Here is a 22,532-nt window from a genome sequence, read left to right on the forward strand (position 1 = left end):
AAGTACGATTTCAAATTTTAAGAATATTTAAAAGAAATAAAAGAAGTACTTCAGGATGTATTTTCGTGTAATTGAAACCTAAATCTACATGCATTAAAAGATGAATTATTTTCGAAAAATATTCGCGGGTGTCAGCCAGGTTTGTATGAAAATTTTCGTCGTTTTTCATGCATAAAAATATTTCCACAAACTTAGATTAATCAGAATTTAAAACCTTAAGAAAATTACAGATGTAATAGAATGAAAAAGCTTTTATTCCCATTTTGTGCAATTTTAGGAAAGATCCTATGACTATAATTTAATATTTAACTAGTTGATTAAAATTATATTTAATCGCATAATCGTATTTAAATTTAATTTCATAATAATTTTTTAGAAGTTTCTAGCGGAAATTTAATTAATAAAATCACCTGCAAGCGACAGATCGTCTTGAAAACTGGTCAACTGTCGTCAGATATCAGTTAGCGGACATCCAATGGGAAGGAACTGCACTAGCGCCATCTAAAGGGATGAAAAGTACCGCGAGTACTTTTACTCCCACATGCTCGAGTAATCCGAATTCTCCGTCAGTTCCAGCTGTGCTCGAGCAGTGCGCTGCGCGCCTAAGCATTTCGAAAGCTCAAAGTTTGACAAAGTTTTCGCTTGTTCCTAAAGAATGAGCTAGTTAATGATGGTAAACTGGTAAGTTCATATTTATTACAATAAATAAATTTTCGTTTCTTCCTAACAATTTAGTTAATTCATTTGGTATATTTAAATAATTAAATAAATAATAGTTCGCAACGTGTGCTAAGAGTGTTATAGCTCTGAAATTAGATGAACATATTAAATTAAAGAATACCTTAAACGTAAGTAAAATTAAAGTTAGTACGACTGTTTGAGTTTTATATTAAAATCACTACTTGTTCAGTTTTATATATATAATGCTAATATTAGTGCAGAAATAGTATTCTGTACTTAATATTTTTAATATTATTCTGTTACATTTCTTTTCTTAACCCAAAGACAGGTTTCGAGTTAATTTAAAGAAATAGTCGGATTGGTAGTTATGCTGCTGCTGCGGTTCTTAAATCAGTTTTATCTTTATCAATAATAACAAGTAGTCTTAAACGTTTTTAAAGAAACTAAAACCTATCAGCTTTTTCGGCATTTTTTACTCAAATGTCATGTTAAATATGAAAATGTAAGATACATAAATATAACGTGTATTAATCATACATGCTCCATCATTAATATGACTCTATATACCACAACTTTTTTACATATAGAAATTTTATTTATTACCGTTCTGTGAGGTATTATGCTAAAAACACGTTTAGTTTTATTTATGAGGCATTTTCATCTTCCTTTCCGCATGCCTTCGTGATGTTACTGGAGGCACGCATGTCGCTTACTCTGGAAGTTCTGAATTAGAATTCCGAAGAGGGCAATTGCGTATTCTTGCTTCGAAAAGTTGTAAAAGACTTTACAAGTGACGCGCGAAGTAAAATGTGGCGAAAGAAAATTCATCACAATCAGAATTTGGCAATTTGACTCCCTCATCCTCAGTCGCCCACCTGGGGTGACTATAAAACTGTATCTCGTTTTGCTGAAAATGTACAAGTTTCAGCAAACTGTTGCCAATGTTTTTCATTTTACAGTAAACATTAAAATGCAAGAAAGTGATATTTATGGCTGATTTACAAAAACATCATTATACTTATTCTTAAAGACGAAATTGGAGTACTAACGGCTCACATTTTACGGTAAATTACCAAATTCTTTAGCATGAACTTGCTTACATTGCACAATTATTTGTATTTTTATTTTTGTAAAATTTAAAATATTAGATTAGAATTGAGTATTTTGTTTTTGAAAGGCGTAGCGCAAGCCATTTGTTTAGGTTTTTCATAGCTCACCATTATTTGTTTTGGTTTATAGTATATTATGCTTACTTATTAAGAACTTTTACATTGAAATTTCTCATACAACGACCATATTTATTTGAGTAGGTCTACTGAAAGAGCAGTTATTACTGTTTTTGGTATTGCGGGACCATAATAACAGCAATTTAGAAAAAGCTTTTAGTTCTTCTATTCCTATGATGATTAAATTTTAGCATGAAGAAAACTAAATGAGAAACTAGCTGCCAAATTCAGAGACCGGCAAGATCAATGAAATTGATGCAGCTAATTAGGAATTTCTCATAAACATTAATTATTAATCAGAATCATTAATTAATATTATTAAGTAATTTCATTTTCTTTTATCTACATAATATTTAGAACGTTTGCACATTTCATTTATGTATCAACTTTCGGAAGCTAGTTATCGTTAGTTAAAAGTAGAAATAATGGTAATGGTTATTGCAGTACATTTCAAAAAATATTTCGCCTGTATTTCAATAACACGTTTTTGTATTTCACGATATTTATTATGCAGTGCCATGTGTTAAACTCGTCTTATCTACACATCCTCTAGTATTCAAGAAGTTGAACTCGAACGAATTTTAAAGTTGAGTTTTGTAAGTCTATAAAATATACTTTGTAAGGAAAGATAAAATTCTATTGTATTTTAAAGGCGTTCAATATATTTTATCACAACGCGTTTGATATTTTATTTCTATTCTTTCCTAAGCAAATTTTTATGAAGTCATAAAAATATTTAAGATCTGAAACTTTAGAAACCTGGAAGCAACTTCAGGAAAATGTATTTATTCTCTTCATATAAAATGTTGTAAAATACCATAAACAATATCTATATCAAAATCGCATAATAGTTAATTAATTATTTAGTTATTTTGATTGTTGTTCTTCTTCCTACTGTTATTATAGGCGTGCATGGGTCTGTGTATAAAATGCATACATGGAATTTTATATAAACTGAAGAATATCACATGAAGAAGCTATACATTATCTCTTACATTTTAACATTAGATTACTCCAAATACTCTAACGTTTTAAGCGAGATTTGACATAAATGGTATCTAGTACATAAGAGCTATTCGCAATTCGCAAGTTTACAAAATTATTAAAATAAAAGCGCGAAATTTTATAAATGAAAATAAATTGAAATCATTTTCCAAAGGAACAAATAGCGCATCTCCATTACACAGAAATATTAAAATCATGAAACGGCATCTTGAAAAGTAAAATGGCGGAGCGAAGGCTGACTGTTAACCCGAAACCATAGATCTAAGTTCGATTTTCAAGTAAGGTCTGACTTTATCTTCCCTGTTCCTGCAGTACCACTTACGGCTTATTAGTAAAGTCGCTGGGCACTGTTAGTTTGGTCTAGTGTTTGAATCTCGGCTGGCTATATGGGCGTCCCACGTGTAATGTGTATATGAGCCTGAAAATTTAGAAAGTCCTCCATTAAGGCAACCTTCTCCTCAGAATGATAGCCTTTGATTCTTTTGCCATAATTAGAAAGCAATCCTTCTTTCTGAGGATACAATATCGGTCTACCCTCTGCGGTGGACATTGGGCAACATTCTCTATCCAACTAAATGACCGTTGGCTTCCTCCTTCTCGACGAATAGTTTTAAGCAAGTATATGTTAGTTGGACAGGAAAAGAAATGTTAATAAAAAGAAGAGTAAAAATGTATATAAAAATATTCAACGTTACGATCTCTATTAGGTAACATAATTAATATTAACTTGCACACATTTTCCAATAGTATATGCTTCTGGAATTTAAATTCATGAAAATCCAAATTCTGATAGCTAACTAACTTTTCTTTCATTGCTATTAATCGTTATATAGTTTGGCTTTGTTAAAAACTGTGGAAAAACTTCAAGACCATTTTCAAAACCTCATTGTTAAACAACATTTTCGTCCACCTCTCTCTAGCTTTAGATTACTTGTTTATTGAATGAATGTGCTTCTTTAATTTCTTCTCTGCGTCAAAAATTTCAGAACACTAGTTCATATGAAATTCCATTATTAAAGCTAATTAAATTCAACAACTTCTGTGAATGAATACATTTTTAATAATTTCTAACTTTTATTTATACCACTGATTTTATCTTATAAGAGCCATAAATGCGTCAAAATGTACCTAAATTACTTAATATTATTCTAAACTTCATGCATACATCGGGAAACATACGTTAAAGAAGAATGATTAAAAACGTTATTTAAGAGACCAGTAAACATTTTTCTGTAAACTTTATTACGTAAAATTTCCAAAAATGACTTAACTTAATTTGTACTAATTAACGAAGCGGTATTTTCATAAAGAGGAACTGTTTTGTGAATCTAATTTTTGTTGCTACTAATTTTGTTAAACATATTTTATTTAATTCAATCAATATTTCTTTGAATATTTCTGCAGATGAACTAATTCTAAAGCTTTCATATTTAGAGCATTACCTCATCACTTCTCATTTAATTATTATTGCTAAACTGGTGTATTGTGGTAGCTCTGGAGTCTATAAAGTATGATATGAGATTTGGAAAAAATATTCATCTTCAGAGTTAAGTAAAAATGATAATAGATTTTCTGAAATTTTAATTTGTTACTTTTTGCGCTATACTAGAACTCATTGGTTAAGTGAATACGATGTTTAAAAACTGCAAACGCAAATTAAACGAAACAGCCTGCAGTCGTTTCATAATTATAGTTTTTCAGCAAGTTGTGATCACGTATTGAGATTCTGGAGTCATGTCGTAAGATGTGACTTCATACGATATAAATAATAAAACCAGGTATTGAAAATTATTCTCTAAATTACCTGACCATGAACTGGATCGTTACAAACTTTCAAGGAATTTCATTAAAGTAATTAAACGGCCACTAAGGTGAATCTAGATTACATCACTTCAGGCAGAGTAAATAGGGAAGTGCGAGGAGAGTTCTTGACGAGCAAGTACAGGTAAAACAGCGTGAGACATGAAGGACATATCCGAAGGTCTTCCACCTCTCTTCCTTCACCTCCAGATCCTCGCGAGGATTTTGAGCACTCCAGTATTTTTTGCAATGCCGCACACACATTGTGCAAAATCTTCAATGCCTTCTCTGGAACTGGATCTCAGTATCACTAGTCTCTTATACCAATCAGCAAGGCATTCTAACGAGCAGTTATATTATCTCTAGGATCATATCTTTAACGTGAACTCTTTCAAAACGATACATACGTAAAATTGATAGTGACCGGTCACGGGCAATAGGACCCATTAATGAGAATATTGTAACCCTATGAGCCAGCGATCTCGAAGGTTTTTCGATTGAGTACTCCTAAGACGAAAATAATAGCATATTGTACCCGATATTATGTAATGTAATATATGCTTACGAATACAACGAGAAAACCTTGAACTCATCTATTACACGAAGAGACTCGCGCGCTGGAGATAATTTTTTTTTTTTTTTTTTTGTGTGTGTGTGTGTGTGTGTGTGTGTGCACAACGTTGCTATTGCTCGCTTGAAATCCTTGTGTTTGTTAATCAAAAATTCGTTAAAGTTTTGCAAAATATGAAATCGATAATAAAACAAATTCAAAATTTCAAATATTGGCTTCCACATGTCCATATTCGCAGTAGGATTACGTGATTCAAAATTCAATGGCTCTGTGTACCGTTGTTTTATCCCAAGGCGAGAAATATACGTACATTTATGCAGACTTTTCATTATTTAATTTCTTCAAACATAATGCAGGACTCTAACATTTGGTGGCAACAGTTTGAAAAGTGAAACGGACATTTATAGTCTACCAACGCAAAATCGCAAAACGAAAACAATAGTCCTTCAGGAACAAAGCCCCTTTGGACTAAAATAAATAAATAAATAAATAAATGTATTACATGAACAAAATTACAATAAAATAAGCAATATCCCTTAATATAAATATTAATTATCCTAATGAATGAATTCACCTAATCCCCGTTGCCTTCTCTCAACAAACGTCCAGTATCCAAGAGAAACATTAAATTTAGAAACTGCACAGAATTATCGCCCTCATTTTTCTAAGTGGCAACAGTGTAGATTTTCAACAGTCAGCAGTCCAGTATACATTTGAATGAAACTGTTGCCAAAACCACATTTCTATAAGAATGAAACTATTCAAAATGATACGCTAAAATCGAAAATATAAAATTAAAAAAAAATCTGATTCGAATTTTGAAAAAAATCGCTTGGAGGTGCACTGGTTCTTGTCTACATGCACCTATATACCAAATTTCGTAGCCCTGGGCCTATATTGTTCTGTTCCAGTGTGCCATTTTCACCACGTTTCGCAACTGGACAACGATACCGTATCTCACGGAGACTATTAGAATGCCGCTGAAATTTGAGGATACTGTTCGTATGAATTTTCCTGGGACATTCCTCGAATTTTAATTCAGCTTATAATATATTTTCTCCCTCCTTTCTGCATGCCTTCGTGGTGTAGCAGCAGCACACTCGGCGCGTAATGGAGTGCTCCAGGCGTGTCTCGTCGGGGCATTGCTCGTTTTTCACGTCTCCTGCTTATCAAAATTTCAAATTACTTCTACAAGATGAACATATCTGATATGCTACTGAATAACTGGAACGAATTAAAAACCTAATTATCATTATAAAATACAGTTTGATTAATCAGTTTTCGAAATGCAAATAATGAGAGGCCATCAGGTGGGGGCGAGGCAAGAGCTTTCCGCAAAATGCATTTCAATGTGAATTTCCGCAGTTCAGCGTTTGATTTCAGTATTCTTTGAATTAAATATTTTTTTTAATAATCCTGGAATTGGAGGGTTTTGAGACAGTTTATAAGCAGTTTACATAATTATGGAAGCAGAAAAAGGACAAACATTACCTTCCGCCTGGAAACAATTTGAAAATTCTGAAATTGCTGGTAGAAAATAATGAAACTTTGTAGAAGGAAACAACTTTTTCCCGAGATCAGCTTCAATCGTAACCGCTTGTCACTAAAGTACCATCTCTGCTATCAAGCTGTTATGAAGCCCCAAATGGAAAGTTTTATCGAAGGAAATTATTTACAGACAATTAATAAGAAAAGCATTTCTACCAGAAAGATAAGTTTGAGTTTGATTCATCTCACAAAAAAGATAGCCTATCGCTACTGGCATAAAGAATATCAGACCTAAGTTTATATCAGTAGAGTTGCCTTCTCTAAGTAACGAGTTTTAAGTTCAGTTTAATATTTGATTCTTGAGAATTTATGCTTGACATTCATGAACATGAAATATTCTCATTAGCATAAACAGAAATGACAGTTCCGGTGATGAAGATCTAATGGCATGAAGAGGATATTTTTCTATACTCAGTTGACCGAAAAGTACTGTCAATGTAAAGATGTCATGGTTAAGTCTTGCAGCTATAAGCGAGACTTTTTAGAGATGCGTGTGAATCTGAATTTTGCTTTAACGCTGAAAACATCCACGCTTTTGATAAATTGAAGACAATGAAAAAGTAAAGTGGCTAGTCAAATTTCATGTTATGAAGTATGAGAAAATTTAAAGGCCATTCATACAAGAGTTACTGCAATGGGAAATTTTGTGTCTAGATATATTAGTAATTTGAAAAGTCCTCAATAGTAGAGAATGACATTTTCTTCGAAGTCTAGACCATCTTACAAAAAAGCATAGAGGCACACTGTTATATAACTATCTATAAGTTCTAGAAAACATCACATATGTGGCAAAAGTCCATATTTGTTCCCAAAATAATCACGTTTCATTAATTTCTTTGTCACATAATATCATATGTACATTGTAAAAACTTATATTTAATTTATCAATTTGTATTTCCATGCTAACTACATGTTTCATACCTACATATGGTAATTAAATATGTTCAACAACTTTTGAGAAATCGATTAAGATATAAGATAATTTTGGCCACCAGTTTAGCACAATACCTCAAAATAAGTGCCTATTGTACAAGAGAAATGCATAAAAATTATTTGTGAAAGAGAGAAGAAAACTGTGCAAAATTAATGATTAGTGGTTCTTTTAATAAAACTAACATATTAGCATAACTTATTTTGTTACTTGTACGATACAAGATGATTTCAATATAAATGATTATTTTTAGACCGTCCACTAACAAATTACATACTTTTCAGAAATAATCAAAAGTTTTACATTTATTCTTCAGTTCTTTTAAATTTATATTTCTTTCTTTGTTATTATTAAAATATTATATTTTCATTCCAAGTAGCTTAGATTCACAATTCTTTTACTTATCTTATTTGTCAAGTTTTTCTATGCGTTCTGATTCCTTTCCTTTGGCGAATGATGCTTCGTCGTTGGAAGAAAGTATTATTTTACGGTTTCTTTATTCGACTGTATTGATCTAAAAATCGTGTTTGCATTTCGAAAACTAAATACTGCACTTTATGTTCCCTCTTTTAGGAGAAAATGTGTCTTGTGCCTCAGTGCTTTCACGGTCGTATGTAATACGCTGGTTTTATTTCATTTAGATAATACCAAGAGCAGAAATAGATCTTTTCGATCAAGTATTAATAATATTTTAAACAGCTCTTAAACGTTTTTTATATCTATTGGGAAGCACAGTATAAATGCAACTGTCAAGCATCTGTTTTTTGTTTAAAATACTTGACTTTTAAATGCCGACCACATGAATTAAACGATTTAACTTAACGAATTTGAATCATATATAACATGAGCTAACATCAAATAACTTAGATTGCTTTAATTAAAAGGCTTCCTAACATCAATAGATACATCAGTATTTAATGCCGGTTGACAAGACATTTATAATTAAATGAAAGTGGACCGTATAGAAAATAGATGCTATTGAAAACTGGAATTTTAGAAAAATAGTAAAATATATATCTCTTACCTAACTTAAATTATGAAAATAATTTATCAAAACGTAATTAGTAAAAGAAAAAAAAATAAACTTCATTCCATGAAATTTGAATCATTTCTTCGAACACTCGCAATTCACTTTAGGTAATCAGTCAAAACGATGATTCACGGTCACCTCGTACGACAGATTTGATAAACGTTTTGCTGCCAGGGAAAGGTTTGTTTGGTTTTGCCTTGAATGGCACGCATTTTAGACCTTTAATGAGATGTTTCATCATTTACAACTTCATTTATGCGCAGCTGAGATGCTCGGAAGGTCGTATAGAAAGCCGTTGACTGAAAAGACAACCAAAGATTTGGACGTAAGGGAATTGATTAGAAACGTAAATAAGGATTGCAACGTGTTTCCATTAGGTCTAAAGAAAATTCACGTGGCGCGCGTACCGAATAAATAAGATCTGCTTAAAATTTCAGTGATTAATTTTTTGTAACGAATTTGTATTTATACTTAGAAATAAATTTTATACAAGATTCTAGAATATGAATTTCTTTTTGGAACCAGATCCTTGTTTCACTGAATTATTGAATGATATTCATCATCCCTACATACCGAATGAGTATTTATTGACTCTCCATTAAAACTATGAAAGGATAGAAAAATATTATTACTGAAATCGTGAGGTAAGTCTACTTAACTTTAAAAAACAGCTATATCCTTTATTAGCACTAATATATATTGTCATTGACATTATTAAAAAATTTTTAGTTTTATTAAACATCTGAATGGGCTTAGAACTGCAAATACGTGTATCGTGTATGAACAGGACTGTTATGTATGAACAAAAAATCCTTAACTGATTAAAATGTCTGTAATATTTCAACTTTACTTCGAAATAAATTCTCTGTAACCGATTCTCTGTAATAGTCTGTCAACTTTGAAAGAAAAAAAAAAAAAGATACGTTGAAATATAGCATAACTTGAACTTCCGTTAGAGACCTTATATAAATAATGTTATGCAAAAGTATTCAGAATTTATCGACAGTTGATGTATTTAAATGTTTTATATGTTTCTCTTAGCTCTTCTCATTTTTAACAGCTTTCTAGAAAGGAGTATATTTGATTTATATTCATTGTATCAGCATTCATTAGATCAATTCTGTGGACTGTCTTTTTTTTTCAATTAAAACTGGATACGCCGTTGAATACATCAAAAATCATTCAGCTTCTGCCACAGCAAGCCTCTTCGTAAATTCTATTATTTAATAAATTATTTTAAGATTTTGTTATTATAGGAAATCCTTGTTTCCTTTTTATTTTTTCTTTCTTTCCCGTTTCCTTTTTTAAGCAAGTTATCTTTTTTACAAAACTGCGATTTTACTGTTAAATGATGTGTGAGTAACCCTTTCTCAAGCAGTGAAATATTAGCATTAATCTTAATTTTAGCTTATGAATCTGACAAAATAATGTATATAGTATATTTTACTCGTAAATATCTATTAGTTTTAAGCTGATGTTAATAAGCGTAGAAGGAAACACATTTTTAAGGCTCTAGACATACACACACACGTTCTTCTAAACATGCATTAATTTAGGTTACACAAAGTAAAAAAAAATCGACAATGTCAAGATTATCTCAGAAAGTCTTTTATCAAACTTTTTGGTTTTTTATTGCGAGAAGAAATGAGAAAATTCTGGCAACTCCCTAGAGATTTGTTGCATATTCTCGAAATACTTAAGTTTCGGGGCTACTATCGATGTAAAACTTCCCTGCATGCGATCAGTAAATGTTAAAAAGAGTGTTTTACAGTCACTTTTTTTTTCTAAGCGATCAGCAAGATTTAGGACAAGTATGAAACTTTCCCTAGGATTATTTTCTATAAATTACTCTTTCCCGTCTCTCTGTATGCGTATAATATCAGGAACGAGTATTTTATGAAAAAAGTAGTTGAGATAGAAACGATTTCAATTTTTATATTGAATTTTATGTAATTCGTTTATATTTAAAACCACGAAGCTTTTGGAATCATTTATATATATTTATATTGACTTTTGCTTATATTTTTGAGATTTAACATTCATGTAATATGCATATGAATTTTTAATTTTGTGTTTGTGAACACTGAAAATTTAACTCACTGTCATTCATTTTTATTTTTATCTGTATAAAACTATGGTAATGTTTGGGAAATTTGCCCTTATAAAAATAGTTATTTAACTCATGATTATTTTCTAAGACGTGCGAAAAATTTAAAAAATAACTACTTATCGCCTCCTTTATTTCTTTCAAATGAGCTATAAGGAAAGATCTTATGAAATAACATGGCATGAATGTAAGTTTGGGCTAAGTCAAACATTCTGAATAATGGTTATTCTTGATATATTAACTCTGAGAATAAATTAGTGTCAATTTTGCATCATAAACTCGGTAACGTCAAAAACAAACGAGTGCCAAACGATATACTAGCGAGAGAGTATTCTACCTATGATTTAGATGCAAGTTAAAATAGTCTTAAAAAGGCTTTTGTTGTGACATTGTACTTGAGCTTCATTCCTTTTCAGCCACTTTACATTCCTTTTTTGGAATATACTCCTGCAATTATTGCCTAATTGGTAAGCCTGAAGATATTTAAAACTTATAAATGAGTCGCTTGTAAGTCCTTTTTTCATCAGTTCAGGTTAAATGCTTGTGAAGACTGTTAATTTTGATTTGTGTTCTGTTTGAGTTAAGTAAATTCTCTAACTTGTTCAATAAAGATTTCATAGTTATTCCAACTTATGATTCTTTAATAAAACTGTGCTAAATAGAGGATAGTGTACTTAAGCGTCTTAACTGTGTTAAATGCATGGCATAACATTTATATTAAGTGTTTGTAATTAAAAGTTCCGTTTAGATATTAAAATAAAAAAAATTTAGTTACTAACTTATAATTATTATCTTCTTACTTACTCTTTATTTTATTTATTAAATATCCCGTTCTTGGCATTGAAAATTCAATTCAAACTTAAAATCACAATATATTTTAAAATAGAATATTTAAAGAATTTCCGTTAGTCAGTCTCGCGCGCTAGAAATAAAAATATTCCATTGAGTGATACCATTTCTCGCATTGAAATCGTTGAAATTGTTGATCCAAAATTTGTTTATGTTTTACATAACATGAAATAGATAATAAAAAAAAATCATAATTCGGGTTTTCATGTGCCAATGTTCGGGTGGAGGACTACGCTATTCAAAATTGGATGGCTCTAGGTACAGTTGTTTTTTACAGAATACGAACACGCGTACATTTAATGCATATTCCTTATTATTTAATGTCTTTAAACATAACTCAAGACGATAATATTTCTTAGCGACAATTTGAGAAAATATAGGCCGTTTATACTAATTCAAAAAAAATTGTATTTAGAGACTAAAAATAAAAATAGAACTAAAAATAAAAACTATTTCGGACAAATATCCCTTTTAGTGTATACCTTTGTAATCATTGTTGCAATTAATTGCATAAATAAATTATTTGGGAAAAAGAAAGTTTGGTTAAAACTATTCAGTTTTAAACTTAGTACGGCTTATCCATAGGTGGTTCGGCATAGAATATTGGTTGTATAAGTCATATTAATTTCATGATCATGAGCTGTATTACGTTCATCCAAATAGAGAGATTGTTTTGAATTTTATTGTAATAAATATCAACAAGATATTATTACCGCATATAAGTTTTATTTTTCTCATAGATACTACATTTTATACCTATTTTCTGTAAGAGGGTACGAATTCTGCAGCCTAAAATGAAATTTCAACCATTCCTTCTGTTGTGGAATGTAAAACAATTCCGTATTTTAACTATATGCAATATATATAGTAATTTTCAATAATCTTGTAAAAGTAAATTTTGATCTATTACTGAGGGATTAATAGGATATTTTTAAGTAATAATTTGCTGGAAAATATTCCAATGAAAATAAAGCTATTAAAATCATTCAAAAATAACTTGAATTTTAAGGAAGAAGAAATTAAAGTCTTAAATTCTGGAATCAAAAAAGAAGCGAGTCAGATATTACGTAATCTTAATAATAAAGTGTCACAGATGTTATAACTGATTTTACGTATCACACTTTTCTATATTTGGCTTAAAACATTTTCATTTTTTACATTTTTCTTTCTCTTTAACCACAATATCAAATAACCAACCTCATATTTTAGTTTAAATGTTGACCTAAATAAAGTTACAGTACTCTCAGAGCAACTACATTCACTTCAGACTGGTATTACAAATTTTAAATAGCATTGACACTCACATAGTACTTTTATAGAAAACTGTCAAAGATCCTGTAAATCCTCATCCGGTTGTTTAAACTTTAGTATAAATTAATTTCAATTTCGGCTACATAAGTATTTTTTATCTTTCCTAGAAATTATCTGCAACAATATGGTGGTTTCAGTAACTTGAAAAAAATCTCCTTTTTAGTGAATTACTTTTGCAGAGAGCTATTTCTGAAATTTATATATGGACTACATTTCACTTTTTTTCTCCTGTACAATACATTGCAGTTAAATGAGTATATATTACTTATAATTAACACTTTTCAGGAAACGCTTAAAAACACACAAATTGCGTGCATAAAGTTGCTAGTTCATGCAGAATCGCCATAATGTAATTAAGAATGACGCCATAATGCATCATCCGTCTTTTAAATTCCCTATACTATCTTTTTTAATCTTGAATTACACAAATGTTCAAAATGAACTGATTCCTGAGAGAGAAAAACATTTTTCTCGTCTAATGAAATTGCTACGAAGATTATAATCATGCAGTATAAAAAACTAGGATGGTCACGAGCTCAAATTTCATTGAGGTGTATTAGTGCTCACAAAACATACATTAAATTCTGAGTGATGGCCACTTGCGAGAGACCAAATTTTCTAGCAAGCTTAGTCATTTGTAGTGCGCCAACATTTGGTGAGTTAATTGCAGTTGTGATAAAAACATCTGAAGTGCAATATTTTATTTTTATCCATGTGTTAAGCAATAATAATCGTTCAGATCTCAATAATCTTTCAATGAAACGTTATATAATCATCTAAAACATAATGCAGAAAATGTAAGAAACTGGAAATAAATAAGAAAATATATATAAGGTAATAAAGAATATTAAAACCATATAGTCATAAGATTTGTTCTAATATCTTAAAACGGATAGCTCCAGTGATTTTTCTCGAAATATTTTAATTTGCAAACATCAGACTGAAATTATAGTCACAATATTTCATGTTTTGGTTTCATGGGAGTGTCCTGAATCGTATCTACTAGCTGCCTGTACACGATGTTAATAAGATAAAGTATTATCATGAACGCTGCAGATTTTATTCTCTGCTTCCATTGGAATCGAAATTTTCACATTTGCGTAGTTTGTTTTTGCATAATTTGTTTTTGTTAATGATTTACTTAAACTATTTCATGCAATATTAGAATTATAAGTAGTTCTAATACTGTTCATGCAATATTCACAATACTGTTCATGCTATAATAACTTTAAGTGAGGAAAAATAATGTTATGTCTTTGTTGCATATATTATTTTTCCTTCAAAGTGTTTTCTAAATTATATAGTGCAATGCATTCATAATACAGCAAATTTGATGATTATAATGTGAGAAAAACCGTAGTGCAGATTTTATTGAAAAAACTTGTAGAAAAAAGAAAAGCAACGTGTTTCAATAAAATCTGCAAACACTGTAGTTATTTTCCAATGACAGTTCTTTCTCAGTTAGGTTCGCTTCCTGTTAAATAGAAGAGAAGCCCATTATGAAACTTAAACTGCTTTGAAAATGATCCGATATGCAAAACTTTAAGCTTTTGTCACTTTGGGGAGATTTCATATAATATTAAAATTTGAAATTTGAAATAAAGTTGTACTTGAATATATAATAAAAAGCGATTATTAATTTCGCTTTAGAGAAAATATAATACAATCGCTTTACAACTTTTATATAGTATATGAATGTTCTAAAAATAAGACTTATAGTCTAAAGCTTTTAATGTGAAAAGTAAACTTCGTGTTTGGTGCAGAAAAGTTTAAAATTTAGACCAATGTATAAATACTAGCCAACTGAATAATCGTATTTTATGAATTATTAATTACATTACCTTCAGAAAGATTAAAATGTTTTCTTTATATTTAAAACACTCATTTCTATCAGAACAAAATTTCCTTTCCTTAAGTGCATGGCATCATTAGCCATGCACTAAACACCATGTTCGCTATGATCTAAAAGATGTTTTCTACGCTATAAATTTCATTTAAATTTCTATATTTATTAAAAATTCCTTATGTGTATATCCTTATGTGTATGTTTCTTAAAAATTCCTTATGTGTATTACAGCACTTGAAACTATAAATAATTGGTTGCACTAAGAAGTCAATTTCTAAAATCTGAAGACTTTATACTATAAAATTATTTTACAGGAACACAAATTTCGATAGGAACACAAGTCACGCAAACTCCTCTTTCGGTTAGTTGAGCTTCTTAACTCGTTCGAATTGCTAGAATTTCTGCTGGAATGGATTTCCTTCGATGCCAAGCAGAATGTTAAGCTATTAACAACAACCTACTTAAAGGAAGCGATTACTTCTCTCTTGTGAATCTATGTTCGTCTTCACACCTAATGTACACCTTCACACCTACCGTGTGCAAGTTCAACTTGGGACAGAATTTGCAACAGTGAACATCAATTGCTAAATGCTGACGCTAAACAAAAGGCAAGGAAAGTGAATTCAAATACGTGAGCCAATATTAGTTGCTACGAAAGAATGACTGGCATGTCATTTAAAACCTCCCGAAACCAATGAGACATGCAATAATGTGATGGAGAAAAGCAACAGGGAAAAGCGATGCTGACATTCGGGTGACCTGCCGATGTCTCAATGCAGGGCGTTTCAGCAACTTCGCTGTGAAAGCATCAAGACGACAAATTATTTAAATATTTAATACTTGAGGGTAAAATTGGAAAGAGACTTACTGGTACATCTCGATTCGAACAAATGTGTTCTTTTCACATTTGTGAGACTATAAGGAGAACCATATGCACCCTAAATGCAAATATGACGGAAAAGCTCCATACCTCTCAAAGATCTTTCTCCAGCTGGGCACCGCTGAAGAGGTTTAGCTTCAATTTAAGATTTGGACAAAGAATATCCTGATTTTGACGTATTTGAGGAAAACTTTTTCCCTCTGATCTACATAGTTGTTTTTATTTATATAGAAAAGGAAATAAAGTTATGAACTTAGCTCTGTTTTTTGTTGAAGTAATCATTTAACTTTAATAATGAGATTAATAGGTAGCTTTTACTAATCTCGTTTCCACATTTATTTCTTGCTAATTTTTCAAGATGAATGGATACCGATTATTAATATATTAACGGTATCTTGATAAATCTAATTCATTTGCTGGCTAATATGCTTCAAGGAAAAAAGCTACGAATTGGAAGCTAATACCTTTTGCTTCTGTGATTTGGTTTTAAATTACTTATTTATCTTTCTCTACATTCATAGCAAGCAAATGATGGCATATAATTTACTTAAAATATTGCTGTGTCTTGTAATCAAAATTAGCTCGTATTTATGTTGCATGGAGAAATAAACCATGGAAATAGAGTATTTCGCTGACAACAAATCTAAAGAGCCCAGCTGCTCGTTATACAGAGGCACACTCTTTAGAAAATTTTCATTCTGTTTACTGAAATATTTTAGGTTTTGTATTTTAAATGTTCTGTTTGATATCCCTTATTCTATTAGCTATTAAATTAGTAAATTACATAAAACTGTATCGTTTTTCAGATTGTTGGCACCAAATATTATACCCCTGTATTATATTTAAAGTAATTAAATAAGGAAGAATCTGCATGAATGTATGCATGTTTCTCGAATTGTGAAAATACAATGGTACTTAGAGCCCTCGCATTATGAATAATGCAATCTTCCGCCCAAACATAATAACTCGGAAGCCCAAATTTTGAATTTTAAATTAATTCTATTATCTGTTTCATATTTTGTAAAACTTTAACGAATTTTTAATTAACAAACTCAATAATTTCAAAGCAAGCAGTGGCAACACTGCTTGCTTTATATAAACAATAAAACATTGGAATAAAACAATAAAACACTTTTATCTCCAGCACACAAGATTATCTATCGGTAATTCTAAAGATATGCTGTTTTTGTACATTCTCTAATTTTGCTGTTGAATTAAATTTTATATGGCGTAAGCGCAGCGAACATGATATATAATAAATAAAATAAACACACTAAACGTTAATTACAGAAAGACGAGAAACAGATTTTTACGGCCATCAGAGTAAGGAAGCTTAATATTGATACCATGAACTGAGATAACATTGAAAAAAATAGGAAAATCTACTTCATAACTTAACTCTAAATTGGGAATTCTAAACGTATACTGCTATGCTTCTTGAAGAAATAAATGAGCCTAAATAGATTGTAATATCAATGAACATTTTTAATGACAGAGATTAACTTAAACATAGTTGCATATAGCAGAGAAAAGGGCGAAGAAGTAAGAATGGTATACATATACATACATACGTAATGAACAGTTACGTTATCGTCACCGCGCGGATAAACGCGAACTGCGCATGCGTCAGGAGAAGCTCTCTTAAGCTAAACGTCGTATTATAATTTATGATACAACAATCCCCCTTTCGACGTTTAGCGGCTGAAAAAAAAATAAACATTAATCATTTACAGTCATTCCAATTAATTTACAGCACTTAGAATGTTTCGAAGCAGTCAATGTTTTTGTCAGTACATCGGCAGGCATTTTCTCTGTTGGCACATATTTAACGTCTATTTCATTTTTTTCATAAATTTCACGAATGAAATTATGTCTAATATCTATGTGTTTAGTGCGTGAGTGATAAACAGCATTTTTCATAAGCTTCTGTGCACCTTGATTATCACAATATATAATGGTTGGATAATCAGCAGTAAAATTTAATTCTTTAAGAAAACGACGTAAATAAACTGCTTCTTTGGCACTTTCTGAAAGACTGATGTACTCTGCTTCAGTACTTGATAATGCAACAGTTTGTTGCTTTCGTGATTCCCATGTTATCGGATTTCCAGCTAGCTTGAATAGGTAACCTGTATACGATTTTATAGTATTAACATCAGACGCCCAGTCGGCATCGGTATATCCAATAAGTGCTTTTCCAGTCTTTCGAAATTTTAAACAATAATTTTTAGTTCCTTTTAAGTATCGAAGAACGCGCTTTGTAGCCAACCAGTGTAATTTTCCAGGATTGTTATTAAATTGGCTCAGGTGACTGACGGCATATGTAATATCCGGCCTAGTAAACACAAAAAGATACATAAGCGAACCAATTAGACGGCGATAAGGTACACTGTTCATTTCTTCCTTTTCAGTTTCAGAAGGACACATTTCTTTACTTAATTTTACACTAGGATCTAAAGGAGTTGCTACTGGTTTTGCATCTTGCATATTAAACCTTCGTAGAATATTATCAACATATTTCTGCTGAGATAAACTAATAGAATTATTATTTACATCTTGATTAAATTCTATTCCAAGACAATAATGAAGTTTGCCTAAATCTTTAACATGAAATTCTTTAGAAAGATAACCTTTAAGTGCAGCATATAAATCACAGCTATTTGTTGCTATTATTAAGTCATCCACATATAAAATTAGAATTAACTCACCTTGAGATGTTTTCATCCTATATACACACTTATCTGATTGTAATGGTTGTAATCCAAAGTTTTTGAGTTTTTTGTCTAATTTGTTATACCACTGTCTTCCACTTTGTTTCAAACCATAAAGAGACTTTTGCAAAGCATAAACATAATCAGGATTATTTTGGTCTTCAAAACCTTTAGCTTGTTCCATGAAAGTTTCTTCTTTTAAATCTCCGTTAACATAAGCCATAACAAAATCTAGTTGATATAACATAAGGTCTTGTTCAGCACTGTATGCAATCACAGTTCTTATAGAACTTGCTCTGGTTACTGGAGCAAAGGTTTCATTAAAATCAATTCCAGGTTCCTGTGCAAATCCTCTAGCAACCAATCGAGCTTTTCTCTTTTGAACTGTTCCATCTGCATTATATTTCGTTCTAAGAACCCAGCGACATCCTATTACCTTTTTGTTCTGTGGTCGCTTTACTAATTTCCATGCACCATTTTTAACAAGTGCTTCATACTCACTTTGCATAGCCTTATGCCATTCTTCAGCATAACTTCCATTTAATGCTTCTTCTAATGTCGGATTTGTATCTTCTTCAGCAATTTGTGCTTCTTCCTTTTTTATGTTTATATTGTGGTACTCCTTTTTTGGTCTTCCTGGCATCCCAGTCTTGACTTTCTTTGGACGACCTGGCCCCCTTTTAATCTGCATTTCAGTTAGTGCTTCGGAATCAGAATCTTCATTATCAGATGATTCTGCCATATTTGAGGGGGTCTTCTGTTATTTCATCAGCCGATATTTGCTTCACATTCAGAGGTTCTTTCTTCTTTTTATCAGGAATATTTTCGAAAAATAAAACGTCTAAATCTTTATCATAATTAGTGGAGTTTTCAAATTCATCAATGAATCTAACATCTCGGCTTATAACGATTTTTCTGGAATTTTTATTCCACAGCCTGTATGCTTTCGATTCATTTGAGTATCCTACAAATATATGTTCTTCTGAACGAGGATCGAATTTCCCTTTAGACCTTTTATTAAGTACAAAACATTTCTGTCCAAATACTTTGAAGTGAGATACAGTTGGCTTGATGCCAAAAAATAATTTATAAGGTGTTTTGTTTACTCCCAGGCTTCGATTCGGGCAACAATTACGAATATAAACAGCACAGTTCAAGGCTTCAGCCCAAAAGGATTGGGGAAGATTACTTTGTAGTAACAAACATCTGGCCATTTCAGTTAAAGTGCGGTTCATGCGTTCAGCTCTTGAATTCTGTTGAGGAGTCATTGGTGCAGAGAATTCTAGTTTAATCCCGCATTCTTGAATATATTTATTAAATTCTTCTCCGCGATATTCGAGACCGTTATCAGTCCGAAGGATTTTTATTTTCTTTCCTAGACGATTTTCGACCGCAGCTTTGTATTTAATGAATGCATTTTTCACTTCATCTTTAGTTTTAAGAAAACTGACTTCGACATAACGCGATTTGTCGTCTATGAAAGTAACAAAATAACGCAAACCAGCATGAGATGGGACTCTCATAGGTCCACACAAATCTAAGTGAATCAAGTTCAGTAATTCATCACTTTGGAATTTTGATTCTTTTTGAAAAGGTTGCACAGTTTGTTTACCTCGGATACAGACTTTGCAGTCTTTTAGAGATTCAGTGTTATTAAAATTTAAATTTCTAACCATGTTATCAGACTTAAGTCTTTTCAAATCAGATTCATTTAAATGACCTAATTTAAGATGCCACTTTACAAAATCACTTACCTGTGCTATTGCAGCTGTTTCAGTGCTTGGATGTATTATTCTAGCATGTCGTTCTGTAAAAATCACTGAACGATTATTTGCAGTAGCTTTAGATGTTGACAGAAAATTACATTTTAATTCCGGAACACATAACACATTTTTGAGCGTAAGTTTAATTATCTTATATCCGTTAGGTACTGTTAAAAGGACAGTTCCAATTCCTGTAATTTTTGCTGTTTTGTCAACTGCTAACTTTATGGTTGAATTCGTTCGAGGGTGAAATTCTGAAAATAACCTTCTGTCATTGTACATGTGAGATGTACAGCCACTATCTAAGCACCATGAGGAGGTCTTCTGATAAGCATTGTTTACTGCTAAACTAATCTGCTCTTCATAATTAGAAGCCATCATAGAACTTTGATTTCCCTTATTTGATTGCGCATATTTTCTATCAGCTATTTTCTTTTTGCATTCAGATGCCTTGTGCCCAATTTTCGAGCAGTAATTACACTTCAAGTTTCGAAAATTTCTTTCAGCAGGAAAATTTTTGTTTGAATTTACCTTCCATTTTTCATTTTTCTTCTGTTCTCGATTTCGTCTTTTATAATCAGTATAGTATGCATTCTGTGAATCTTGAGACGATTTCCCTTTTCTTGCTTCCCATTCTTCTAACATTTTGATTTTCAAAGATTCGGGACTAGGTAACTGATCTCTTGATTCGATGGCGCATCTAAAATTTTCAAAATTTTCTGGAATACTGTAGAGCAGAAGAATCGATAATAAATCATCAGCTATGTCAATTTCCATTTGTTTAAGCTTATCAACTATTTCGAAGAAATTATTCAAATGTTCAGACATCGTTTCGCTTTCCGCCATTTTTCTAAATAAAAGCTGTTTTAATAATGTAGCCTTCTTCGCAGGTCCTTTCGGCTTTGAGTTTATTCCACACAGCCTTTGATGTCACACAATGCTTTAGTTCACTAGGATTAATAGCAAGAATTATATCTGCGCGAGCTTTTTGATCAGCTTGGAGCCATTTCTTTTCGTCTTCGGTTCCTTCAGCAGGTTTTAGCACTTTACCGGTTGCATAATCCCAATGGTCGTTTTTAATCAATACTGCTTCTATTTGTAATTTCCAACTGTTAAAATTATCTTTTCCGAGCTTTTCTATAGTAGTCAAATGCGACATAATGTAATGCAGTCTCTCACAGCCAAAAAAAAAAAAAAAAAAAAGATTGAGCGCTATAAAAATAGGCTTAACTGAACGCTGATCAGTTCTTACCGTTGATTAGACGTAACAGTTCTTGCACTGAATTAGGCTTAAGAGTTCAATGCTCGGAAACTTCAAAATGTTCATTTTAAAATAAGTATTTTGCTAATTAGGCACAGTTGAGACGTTCCTGGGCCTATAACCATTGAAGAAATAAATGAGCCTAAATAGATTGTAATATCAATGAACATTTTTAATGACAGAGATTAATTTAAACATAGTTGCATACAGCAGAGAAAAAAAGGGCGAAGAAGTAAGAATGGTATACATATACATACATACGTAATAAACAGTTACGTCATCATCACCACGCGGATAAACGCGAACGGCGCATGCGTCAGGAGAAGCTCTCTTAAGCTAAACGTCGTATTATAATTGATGATACAACACTTCTTTTTGAATTTTTGTAATTTTGCTGTTGAATTGTACATGTTGTCAGCGCAAGGAAAGTGATGCATAATAATAAAGCTAAAAATACAAAATAAAAAAAGGGTTTCTAAGTTTGAATCTATCAGCAGACTGATAGACTGCGAGAGCGTGAAATCCTTAACAAACCCAGTTGAGCGACTGTTAAAATCTGAAACCATTTTATGTCATACTTTTAAATTTTACCGATAATCTATCAATCTATTCCTTGAATACACCAAGTCTGTTTGTAAGAAAAATATCGATTCTTATATCTTATTTTAAATACACTTAGCTTTTTGTATATTTTTAACGTTATTACTTAAAGAAGGTAATCTTCGTTCACATTTCGCGCAGAACTGAATAACCGAATTCCTGTAGAACGTTTGATTTTCTTCATTTGTTTTTTTATAGAACGTTTATTATTGTTTAGATAAGAAAACATTTCCGATTTCTTTTCATTCAACCTTCGTAAAATTTAAGGCGTAATTTTTATTAGCAAATTAGCAATGAGTAATGTAAATTGTTTAACAGTACGATTCGCATCTACAAGTCAGCTTTATAGGCGAGATTTGTTTGTATGAAAGTCAGTGCATTCTCATAACTGATTTTAAAATTACATGATCGT

At 31.3% G+C, this 22,532-nt stretch overlaps 1 pseudogene across 2 annotated transcripts in view; it reads left to right on the forward strand.

The window, feature by feature from the left end:
- The first annotated feature begins 553 nt into the window (after window positions 1-553).
- The window catches only part of LOC118199585 (5-hydroxytryptamine receptor pseudogene), a 598,391-nt pseudogene continuing 576,412 nt past the window's right edge, over window positions 554-22,532 (forward strand). For both annotated transcript variants that reach the window (XR_015041203.1, XR_015041204.1), the window contains exon 1: window positions 554-681. The product of XR_015041203.1 is annotated as a 5-hydroxytryptamine receptor pseudogene, transcript variant X1 (transcript). The remainder of the gene's footprint in view (window positions 682-22,532) is intronic.

This window comes from Stegodyphus dumicola, chromosome 5, assembly GCF_044657685.1.
Source record: "Stegodyphus dumicola isolate Sdum_Otavi_A_Nest chromosome 5, ASM4465768v1".
NCBI classification, from domain to species: Eukaryota; Metazoa; Arthropoda; class Arachnida; order Araneae; family Eresidae; genus Stegodyphus; species Stegodyphus dumicola.